The sequence below is a fragment of the Cavia porcellus genome, unplaced genomic scaffold (genome assembly GCF_034190915.1).
Source record: "Cavia porcellus strain 051 isolate PalLab524CR breed Dunkin Hartley unplaced genomic scaffold, mCavPor4.1 scaffold_29, whole genome shotgun sequence".
In the NCBI taxonomy this organism is placed as follows: domain Eukaryota; kingdom Metazoa; phylum Chordata; class Mammalia; order Rodentia; family Caviidae; genus Cavia; species Cavia porcellus.
The window spans coordinates 23,387,017-23,398,439 of NW_026947512.1; the positions used below are offsets into that span (position 1 = coordinate 23,387,017).

General features: G+C 39.7%; 1 pseudogene; it reads right to left on the minus strand.

Moving 5' to 3' along the window:
- Nucleotides 1-4,460: 4,460 nt before the first annotated feature.
- Nucleotides 4,461-5,407, minus strand: LOC134473894 (forkhead box protein M1-like; annotated as a pseudogene).
- Between the last annotated feature and the right edge of the window lie 6,016 nt (nt 5,408-11,423).

Consider the following 11,423-nt stretch of genomic DNA (forward strand, 5'->3'; position numbering starts at 1 on the left):
GATATACTTTACTTTTTATATAAAAGGAAGTTTCAGAAATCAAAATGGGACTGTTTATAAACCAGTTCCTCCTTCGTGGGTTGTAATCATACTTTAGGGCCTAATTTCAAAGATTTACAGAGCATGTTCTGTTGGAAAAAAATAATAGCACAAAAATGGTTTAGTATGCATGGGTGTAGCTCACAGGAAGAGCTCAGGCATAGATGCAGAAGGCCCTGGGCTTGATACCAGCACTGGCAAGTCATCACCGTCCCCCAATAATTTACAGTTCTCAACACTTTTCATCCTAACTCTCCATTTTTAATTCCCTATATCATTTGCCTATTAAAATGCCTATAATAGGAGAAGCACTTCCCTTAAGCCTGAAAGACAGAAAAGAAAGAATGTCTAGATATAATGCTTATGTCACTCTGTTGTCACCAATTTTGGAACTGTGCTGCCTGGGTGAGTCCCTCATGCTTGCTTCTCACCCTCCACTGCCACCCAGCACCCTGCATGGCTTGTGGGGTCCCAGGAGCTCTGAGGCACCCGGGAAGGGAAAGAAATGCTGCTCTGAGGAGCCTCCAGGGCACGCGCTCTATTCCATTTCACACTTCATCACACGGAAAGACGCCTCACTCCCACTCTGTTTCTCATTCTGAAATGAGTTGATGAAGACACCAGTAACTAAAATAAGACACCAGTAACTAAAATTCTGTGATCTAAGTAAATTGGGTCACATATAGCATCCAAGTTTAGATTTTTTGGTTTTTTGTTTTGTTTTCACCATGAGGAGGATCAACCCCGAGCCTCATGCATGCTGGGCAAGCAGTGTACTTGCTTCAGAGTCTGCCTTTTAAACTCTGAGCTGTGATCACACGGGTTTTACTTGAGCTCTTTCTTTCCAAGTTAGCCCATTTATTGTGGGTCCTGCGCATGGATTCCTTTCAGTTCTTTTTGTTTTCCTGCTGACTCCTCAGCAGTCATCCTCTTTACCCCCAGGCTCCACCTTCAACCTATTTCACCTTTTTCTTCTTCTTCTCACCTTAATTTTCTGTAAATACTGGTGTCATCTTGGCTCTTTTCCCTAAGCCACCTCAGAAAGCTCTTTTAAGCTTGAGATGATTCCCTCATTTGCTGAGTTATAAGTAGAAAATGCTATAATTAAACACTATTTCTAGGACATTCTTACTGAACTTTATAATATTAGAAAAATATTTCTAACATCATGCAATATGTTGATATTACATTAGGACATTAAAATAACTACTTGAAGGTGTACAATAAGGGTTGATTTAATGTTCTATTAAACTATTTCAAGCTTAGAGAAAGTTACAGAAAATAGCATAAAGTACTGACCTTTGTTAATCTCAGTAATTTTCCTTTTTTCCCTCCTGAGATTGAACCCAAGACCATAAGCACATGTGTTCTACCATCGAGATACATTCCCAGTGTCCTATCCCTCAGGCACATGTGTAAGATTTGCTGAAGATATGCACATATTCAAGCTGTTTTTATCTTTTGCCTAACATGAAAGTACTATTACACACCTAATTCTTTTCTTTTATAATCTTCTTATAGTTTTATTACATATACATGTATAGTAAATTAAAGATACTATTGACATGTTTTTAAATTTCGTGTCAATATCATACCATCTTTCATTGTTGAGATTTACCTATGTTGATACATATGACTCAAGCTCATTCATTTTGATTGTTATACAGAATTATTTTATATGAATATACCTCAATTTGGTTATCCATATTACTATTAGGTGGTTTCTCAGTATTAACTATTACAAATGGCACAAGAACTAATAATATATTTTCTTGGGTATGTGCATAAGCATGGCTAAGAGTGTGAACACGCACATTTTAAAGCTAGCTATATATTTGTAAAGCCTCAAATGTGGCTGATCTGGTTTAAGTTTCCATCAGCAGTATGAGTTTTTCTTTCTCTATACCATGTGCTTGACCTCAGTGGCTTTCTGATGAAAAGGGATACTAGCATAGTTTAGTTATAGTAGACATTTTTCCAATGGCAAGTGAGTTTGAACATTTTTATTTTGTGTTGCATCCTTGTTTTGTGACTTGCCTACTCACAGGCTTTGCCTATATTGCTTTTGTGTCATTTATTATTCTGCATATAATTTTCCCTTGTGGATTGTGTGAGATAGATATGTAATTTTAAATTTTTCCCTATGTCCAATCAGTGTTTTCAGCATCATTTATTGGAGATCCCTCATTTTCCCCCTGATTTTTGTGTTGTACACAGTTTCCATGCACAAGTGATCCCATTTTACAACTCTATTTGTCATGGCGTGACTGACTTCTCTTCTTTTCTTCCACCCTGGATTGTATTCTGTAGGTGGTTATGATAGCATTCTTGAGCTGGCTGTCATACATGCAGCAAGCTAGAGCCTAGGCCGATTCTTTGCAAAGCTAAAGTACAAGCTAAGAACCAGGCAGATGAGGAATCCTTTCTGGCTTCTCTGGCCTCCACTTGAGTTCTTGTCATTGCTATTTTTTCTGCCACAGTTAGGGACATTATCAGAGAAATATCTTATGTGGGTACATAGGAGTACATTCTTTGCTTCAGATCTATCCATTCATCTCCAAATTCAATTCTAGGCTCACCAAAAGCCTTTTAAAACCAGAACTTCTTCTTGCAGGAAAGCCAACTTGGAAACATAGGAAGTGGGAAGGAGAGACAACAAGAGGCAGAGGAGAAGCAGACTTGCATGTCCAGGTGCCCACAGTAAAGAATTGTTGAGCAGGGACATGCCTGGAAGAAATTATGCACTGAAAGTCCTCCCCTTTTAGGAACCAAAGCAATGGACACAACAAACCCCATGTCATCCTACCCACCTTCTGGCAGGCTCTGGGTAATGATCTTAGTAAATAAGCTTACATTTATAATTAGAGGGTAATTTGGAGAATTTATACTATTTACGAAAGCCGCCCTACAAGGAGAGGAAGTGATCTTACAGGACACAAAACGAAAATGATTTGGGGAATTTCTAATTTCTTTTTATCATTGCTTTTCCCATTTCTACCCGTCAGCTCCTGGCAGGGACAGTGAGGAATCATTCTCTCCAGAGACCAATTACAGATCTTACTTCTTGTAAAGGTCCCAGAAGTGGCTAAGGTATAACTTCTGCCTTTGAATAATCAGACCAGATGAAGCTATGAGGAATAGCTTGGCCCTGCAGTGTACACTGAGCCTCGGACTGCTCAGTCACGGGAGCACCTGACATGGTGGGTAGGCTGAGCATAAGGGCCAAGGTCCAACCTCCACTGTAGCTAAGGAATGAATTGAGATCCACTGACTCTGTCAGGTCCAAGGAGTTCCTACTCCATACCAGGGAAGCGGATGTCCAATAGGATCTTACTAAAGCTATCATCCATTGTGTCTAGAACTATGCCTCATCCAGAGAAGGTTGGCTGAACGACTGGGAACCTGGCTTGTAGACTTTCAGATCTGAGGGGGAAAGAACTACTAAAGGGATCAGAGAGAAGGTCAAAGCATTCTGAGTCAAGGAGCTCTCAGAGTGAGTCAAACAGGGAACGCTTTTCAATGAGTAAGCTAATGGTACCCAGGAGATTTGTATGGACTGAAATCCACTCCTCTCACTTTGGCTGGGGTTGTGAGTTTCTAGGATTCAGGAGTTTGGGGAGGAGAGATCTACTTGGGGTAGATGAACAGTGTCTAGGGAGATAGACAGCATCTCCTTAATGAGGATCTTGGAAGATCCTTTTGGGGCAGCCAACATACAGTTCAGGCTCTGCAAGGACGTTACCAGGATGGGGTGCTCTGTGGCTTGTCAATAAATGCTGGAGCCATCCAAGAATACAACCTCAGGCTCATCTACATGGGGAGGCAGCAGATGTCATTTCCTTTGAGACCAGTTCATCTCCCTTCTCTCCACCCCTTCAATCACAAGCAGTTCTGAGGCATACATGCTGGAACTTGAGCTCATTGTAGGACTTCTTGAGCCTTGGAGTGGGAAAGCAGAGTGAATTTCCCCAGGAGTGAGATGACTCTTCTTTGAAGAATGGAGATAGAGAGAGCCACTCTTCCAAGAGAGGGCTCTCTACCTTTATGGGTCTTGTTAAGGGTGACATGTCCTCCTTAGCTTGGGTTTCTTCCTCCTTGATAGACTGAACTGGAAGCAAAGACAACAGCTTTTCTCCAAGCATGGATTTTTCCTTCTTGATTGCTCCTATAGCAAGAAGGGCTATGTCATCATCAGATAGCAGCACCATGGTGGGGCAACACAGAATCCTTTGCTTATTTCAAGTTCACTCTGAGGTCAAAAGTGAAGCTTTCAGGGCAGTAGTACCTTCACCATGGGCTGCAACAAGAGGGGCTGGTTCACTAGGAACTACTGCCCTGTGAGCTGACCGTGGCAGCAATAGATTCACCTGCTGATGTACATCCAGTGAGAGTTCAGATTTGACAGTCACATTTTAGAGCAACTAATCATTGGGCCATTTCTGCTGCTCAAACACCTGGCTTAGAGACAATGATCTACTAACACTGAGATTAATGGTCCAAACCAGACCTTGCCATTGGCAGATGTCTTGCAAACAACATGTCATGGAGGGAAGGTTGTGGCTTGGCAATGTGCTTAAAATACAGGAAATTTTCATCTCAAATGCAGACATCTTTCAGGATCATGGGCTTCTCCTCAGAGCTCTTGATGGTGAAATGTTTCATGGCCATGTGAGAGTAAAGTGGCTTCTCAGACACAGAATCCTGGGAGAAGGTTGATGCTCCCAAGAGCTCCTCAACGTCACCCTGATTCTGCTCCAGGTGACAATTTTCCTTCTGTGCTTCTTCTTTAATTGACAGGAGCCCAGCCCATCAGAACTCATGTTTCCAAGCCCCTGGATGTTTGTCATGCTGTTGTCTACAGTGCAGCCTCCTGCCTCGCTGTCAGCACAGGTCTTCTGTCCCTGCCCTGGAGGGGCTCCAGGCTGTCTTGCAACAATCACATCTCTAGCAGCAGGGTTTGACCCTAACCTTTTTCTTCTCTTGGAATCATTGCTGGTTTGGTTTGAGGTAGGGTCTTGGAAAGTGAGTTTGGCTTTCCCACAGCAGATGAGGATGAATTTATTGGGTCCACTGCTGTCTCTCTTTTCCTTTAGCAGTCACGCCATGATGATGCTCTGGATACTAGCATTGTTAGAAATGGTCAACACTTGTGTGTTAGGTCTCGTGGCAAGGTTAATAATGTTGATCCCAGTTGGAAACTTGTAAGATCTGGACTCTGCCACCTCTTTGAAGACCCTGTGTTTGATTAGGCTCCTGTTAGACAGGGCATCTCTCAGACTCCTTCAAAGTTGTTTCACCCAGTATTTTGAGCAGGAAGTGGCAGCCTCAGTCTTTGGAGAATCAGTGATCCACAGGGGCTAGTTTTCATTTTGAATCTGTGCTTTTACTGAGTATCACAAATGTGGACTCCCCGGCTGCAGCATCACCAGCCAGGACCCTGCAAGGCTACTCCTAGGGACCTGCAGGGTCCTGTGGTGTGGGGTGGAAGGCAACCTTCAGAGAGCCCTGGGGGGAGGGGCCAGGGCCCTTATTTTCTTGTCCTGTACCAATCAATGCCACACCTGTGATTTTCACAGCTTTCTAGTAAGCTCTTTTTTTTTTTTTTTAAATTGGGGAAATTCCTTAACTTTTCTTTTTCGTTGAAACATCTCTTCATATAAATCTTACAGTTCACTTGCCCAAACTCTGCAGAGATTGTGACTGGAATTATGAACTCAGATGGATGGTGAATATTTTAACAATACTAAATCTTCCAATGAACAAGATATATCCCTATACCTCTGTAGTCCCTTTTCATTTCTTTCAATTAGTGTCAGACTTTACCCTAAAAGGTCTCTGATTTGTTTTGTTGGAATTATTACTAAGCATTTTGATGCTGCTACGTTGAAATATATTGAAATCCAACTCAGTTTTTAAAAACTATTGTCCTAGTCGCCGGTTCCTCTGTTTCAGCACGGTGTCACATTGGCCTCCAGACTGTCCCAGGGAGGCGCGGCGTTGTGGGCAGCCTTTGCTCACAGCCACTTCCCTGTGTGTCTGGAGGACTGAGGATATCTCAGCAAGCAGGGGAGCATCGCAGGTTCAAGAGGCCCCGCGGCATGTGGTAAGTGCTCAGCGCACTCTGCCCAAAGCCCAGACTGTTCAGGACCCTCCAGGCTTCCAGGTGCAGTGAAGTGGATAAGTGGGTTTGAGGCATCTACATCCGCCTCCCCACCCTGGCTGCGTTTGGAGAACTGTGGATCTTCCAACAAGCAGGGGGGCGCACAGTGTCCCTGAAGCCCAGCTTATCTGGAATTACGGAGTTCTAAACAGGCAGAAGAGGGCCATTGCTTCTACAGGCCCAGTGGCTCGGGGTAACAGGGTGCCAGAGTCTCAGGAGCTGCGAACATAGAAGGAGATTTCCAACAGACCTTGAGGAAGCTTTAAAATAACACTTGAAACACAGAAATATAGGAAAATGACAAAATGAAAAACCAAATTACAACCTCAAACCTCCAGCCCATCTCAAGAAACCCTAGGAGCAAGGTATATAGAAAAAAATATATGCCATTCACCTCAAATATCAGACACAATAGCTACTGAAATTAACAAGCAACTCCAGGAAGCTTTAAAGAAATTCAAACTCGAAATAATCTCCCAGGTAAAAGAAGAAATGATAAAAGAAATGAAAGAGATTCTGAATATATCTAAAGAAAACACAGTTAAAAAATTGGAGGAACTAAACAAAAAGATAGAATCCCTAGATGAGCAATATAAGAAACAAACAGAATACATAATGCAGATGCACAGAGATATACAGGAAATAAAAAACTCCACTGAAAGTTGTAAAAACCGCCTCAGTGAAAGTGAAGATAGAATTTCAGACCTTGAAGACAGGATTGCAGCTAGTGAACAGGAAAGGAAAGATCTTTTGAAAATAACAAGGAATCAGGAAACAACAATTCAAAAACTGCAAGATGATGCAAAGAAAAATAACATAAGAATGATAGGGATTAATGAAAAAGAAGGAGACAACATAAAGAATGTCAAGAGGATATTTAGAGAAGTAATAGCTGAAAATTTCCCAAGCATGAGATCAGAAACTGACATCAGGATCAGTGAAGCATATAGAACTCCAAATAGTCATAACCAAAATAAAACTACACCCAGACATATAATAATCACCATCCCAGAAATCCAACACAAGAATCTCTTGCTGAGATTATTAAAAGCTGTCAGAGAGAAAAGACAGATCACTTATAAAGGAAAACCTATCAGAATCACAGCAGACTTCTCAGCACAACCAATAAAGTCAAGAAGAGCATGGAGTGAAGTATTCCAGATCCTAAAGCAAAATGATTTCCAAACCTAGACTGATGTATCCTGCAAAACTATCATTCAACACTGATGGTAAAATACGATACTTCCATGACAAAGATCAGCTGAAGAACTTCATGAACACCAAACCAACCCTGCAAAAAATATTGAAAGACAGTTTAGATACACAAAGGAAAAAACCACTAAGCAAAGCAGATAATTAAACAGAACAGAAAGATAAAGATGCAACAGCAGAGAGATAACATGTCAACAATAAACCAGCATTTAACAGTAATAATCATTAATGTAAATGGTCTCAATGCACCAATCAAAAGAAACAGACTAGTTTGATCCCTGGTACCAATAAAAATGAAAAAGACCCAAAAAAAATTAAAAAAAAAAAAAAAGAAAGAAGCAGACTAGCAGAATGGATCAAGAAAGAAAATCCAACCATATGCTGTTTACAGGAAACCCATCTAACCCAGAAGGATACTCACAGACTGAAAGTCAAAGGATGGAAAACAATACTTCATGCAGCAGGAATCAAAAAAAAGCAGGAGTAGCCATTCTGTTTGCAGACAACGTGAACTTTAAAGCCACAATGACCATAAAAGGACAAAGAAGGTAACTACATACTCGTTAGGGGAAAACTCCAAGAGGAAGAGATAACTATCTTAAATATATATGCACCAAACTCCAGAGCACCCAGTTATATAAAACAACTATTAACAGAAATGAAAACTCAAATTATCAGTAACACAATTGTAACAGGAGACCTTAATACGCCATTGACACCAAGGGACAGATCAACCAGACAGAAAATGAGCAAAGAAATAACAGAACTGAATCACACCTGCGAACAAATGGATTTGATAGACATATACAGAATGTTCCACACAACAACATCAGAATACACATTCTTCTCAGCAGTACATGGATCATTCTCTAAAATAGACCATATATTAGCTCACAGAACATATTTAAACAAATGCAAAAGAGTTGAAATCATCCCTTGCATGTTATCAGATCATAGCGCTCTGAAATTAGAAATTAATGATAAAAGACACTGCAAAAATCCCGCAAACACATGGAAACTGAATAACACACTCTTGAGTAATCAGTGAGTCACAGAAGAAATTAAACAATACCTAAAAGAAAATGAAAAAGATACAACTTACCGGAATCTGTGGGATGCAATGAAAGCCTTCCTCAGAGGAAATTTTATTGCACTGAGTTCCCACATCAGGAAATCAGAACGAATACAAATAAATAACTTGATGCTACACCTCAAACAGCTAGAAAAAGAAGAGCAAGTCAAGCCCAAAGCCAAAAGAAGAGAGGAAATTATAAAAATCAGAGCAGAAATCAATGCAATAGAGACTAAGAAAATAATCCAAAGAATCAACGAATCAAAGAGTTGGTTCTTTGAAAGAATAAATAAAATCGATAAGCCCCTAGCCAACCTTATTCAAAAAGAGGGAAGAAAAAGCTCAAATTCATGCAATAAGAAATGAAAAAGGTGAAATCACTACAGACCCAATAGAAATACAGAAGATCATCAACACCTATTTCGAAAACCTCTACTCTCAAAGGTTTAATAACACAGAAGAAATAGACAGATTCTTAGAAACATATGAAGTGCCAAAGCTAGATCAAGAGGATGTAAAACTGTTGAATAACCCAATCTCTGTTAATGAAATTGAAAATGTAATTAAGTCCTTACCTACAAAGAAGAGCCCAGGCCCAGATGGATTCACTGCAGAATTCTACAAGAAATACAAAGAAGACCTAATGCTGACACTCCTCAAACTATTCAATGAAATTGAAAGAGAAGCAATCCTTCCTAAATCATTCCTGGAAGCAAATATTACTCTAGTACCAAAACCTGAGAAAGACCCAACTAAAAAAGAGAACTATAGACTGATCTCCCTAATGAACACAGATGCAAAAATCCTCAATAAAACATTGGCAAATAGGATCCAGCAAATCATCAAGAAGATTATACATCATGACCAAGTGAGATTCATCCCAGGAATGCAAGGAATGGTTTAACATACGTAAATCAATAAATGTAATCCACCATATCAATAAAGCCAAAAGTAAGAATCACATGATCATTTCTATAGATGCAGAAAAAGCCTTCGATAAGGTCCAACATTCATTCATGATAAAAACTTTACAGAAAATTGGAATAGATGGTCTTTACCTCAATATAATAAAGGCCATTTACGACAAACCAACAGCCAGCATCATACTAAATGGCCAAACATTGAAAGCCTTTACTTTAAAATCAGGCACAAGACAAGGATGTCCTTTATCACCACTCCTATTTAATATAGTACTGGAAGTACTAGCCAGGGCAATTAGGCAAGAAAGAGAAATAAAAGGGGTAAAGATAGGAAAAGAAGAAGTTAAGTTGTCATTGTTTGCAGATGACATGATACTCTACATAGCAGACCCCCTAAATTCCATTAAAAAACTCTTAGATACAATAAATAAATTCAGTGATGTAGCTGGATAATAAATCAATACTCAGAAATCAATAGCATTCCTATACACGAACAACAAAATCACAGAGAGGGAAATAAGAGAAACTGGACTATTCACATTAGCAAGCAAAAAAATGAAATATTTAGGAATTACTCTTACGAAAGAAGTGAAAGACTTATACAGTGAAAATTATAATACACTGAAAAAGGAAATTGAAGATGATCTCAGAAAATGGAAAGACATCCCTTGCTCATAGATAGGAAGAACAAACATTGTGAAAATGGCCATTCTCCCAAAACTGTTATACAGATTCAATGCAATCCCAATAGAAATACCATCAACATACCTTATAGATCTAGAGAAATCACTCCTAAATTTCATCTGGAACCAAAAAAGACCTAGAACAGCAAAGGCAATTCTAAGCAGCAAAGGCAAGACAGGAGGTATCACAATCCCTGATTTGAAGTTATACTACAAAGCAACAGTAGTAAAATCAACATGGTATTGGAATCAAAACAGAGCCGAAGATCAATGGAATAGATTAGAAGATACAACCACAACTACAAACACACTCAACCACCTTATCTTTGATAAAGGAGCCAAGCAGGTTCACTGGAAGAACGACAGTCTCTTTAATAAATGGTGCTGGAAAAACTGGCTCTCCATTTGCCGAAAACTAAAGCTAGACCCATGTCTATCACCATGTACTAAATTAAAACCTAAATGGGTCAAAGATCTGAATATTAAAACAGAAACACTAAATCTATTGGAAGACAAATTGGGTAGAAACCTTGAAGACATAGGAGTAGATAGAGAATTCATGAACAGGACTCAAACCGCACAGGAAGTACTTCCCAGAATCAATAACTGGGACCACTTCTTATTAAAAAGTTTCTGCATGTCAAAAGAAATCTCCAGCACAGTGAAAAGAAAACCCACAAACTGGGAAAAGATTTTAGTGAACTCTCTCTCAGACAAGGGACTCTTGTCTAAAACATATAAAGAATTAAAGAAACTCAGACCTCCAAAATTCAAAGATCCAATCCAAAAATGGGCCTCTGAGATGAATACGCACTTCTCAGATGAAGAAATGCAAATGGCAAATAAATACATGAAAAAATGTTCATCATCATCGGTCATTAGAGAAATGCAAATTAAAACCACACTGAGATACTATCTCACTCCCGAAAGAATGGCCAGGATCAAGAAAACCAACAACAACAAATGCTGGAGAGGCTGTGGGGGAAAAAGGAACTCTCCTACACTGTTGGTGGGAGTGTAGACTGGTACAACCTTTGTGGAGGTCAGTCTGGAGATTTCTCAAAAAGCTGGGATTGGAAGTCCCATTTATTCCAGCTATTCCACTTGTAGGTATATTCCCAGAAGAACTGAAAGCATCATACCACAGTGATATATGCGCACCTATGTTTTTAGCAGCACAATTTGTAATTGCCAGATCTTGGAAACAACCCAAGTGTCCATCAACTGAGGAATGGATAAAAAAGTTGTGATATTTCTATACAGTGGAGTATTACTCTGCTATAAAGAAGGATCACATTGAGATATTTATCAATAAATGGGCGCAGCTTGAGACCATA